This window comes from Colobus angolensis, unplaced genomic scaffold, assembly GCF_000951035.1.
Source record: "Colobus angolensis palliatus isolate OR3802 unplaced genomic scaffold, Cang.pa_1.0 Scaffold482, whole genome shotgun sequence".
In the NCBI taxonomy this organism is placed as follows: Eukaryota; Metazoa; Chordata; class Mammalia; order Primates; family Cercopithecidae; genus Colobus; species Colobus angolensis.
The window spans coordinates 93,943-94,818 of NW_012118288.1; positions in this window are offsets into that span (position 1 = coordinate 93,943).

The window sequence follows — 876 nt, forward strand, 5'->3', positions numbered from 1 at the left end:
ATGTTAAATTACTCAAAATGAGAACCATGTTTTACAGAATATAATTAAGTAGGACACTGCAGGAGGGCATTAACTGCTTAGGGCAGCCAGCGAGAAGAAGCTGGTTAAAGACAAGTAAAAGGATCATTAAGGGCCCAGCAGAAGGTGGCGATTATCAGTTTGGAATGGCGCAAATCTTTGTAGTTGTGTGTTTTTCTTCCACTTACGTATTGGAGAAGAGAAAGCAGTTTATGAGACTGAATCAGTTTGGGTTTTGCTGGTTGAATGCATTAGAAGAGAGTTGTGATGAGCTGTGTGGTCTAGTCCAGATAGGAAAATAAGGCCAGGAGAAGGCTGATAAACCTGAAAAAGGACGTTAAAAATGAAGGTATTGACTGGTTGTGGTGGCTCATGCCTGTAATCGCAGCACTTTAGGAGGCTGAGATGGGCAGATCACTTGAGGTCAGGAGTTTGAGACCAGCCTGGCCAACATAGTGAAACCTCATCTCTCCTAAAAATACAAAAATTAGCTGGGCATGGTGATGTATGCCTGTAATCCCAGCTTCTTAGGAGGCTGAGGGAGGAGAATCACTTGAACCCGGGAGGTGGAGGTTGCAGTGACCCGAGATCGCATCACTGCAACAAAGGAATTAAGGGATTGAGTATCTCTGACATTGAGAAACAAGAGTAAGTATAGTTGGAGTTGAGTCTGCGACAAAGCTGGAATAGGAAGTTACAACCACAGCGAAATAATATATTTTGGTGTGATTCAGGTCAGGTTATGACAGAATCTAGTGTGTATCTGTGGGACTGGGTAACTAAGGTGCAGTGAAGGTGAAGGTTATTTGATTCAAAGTCAAGAAACTGAAACTGAAATGTTGGGATCATTTGCATGGA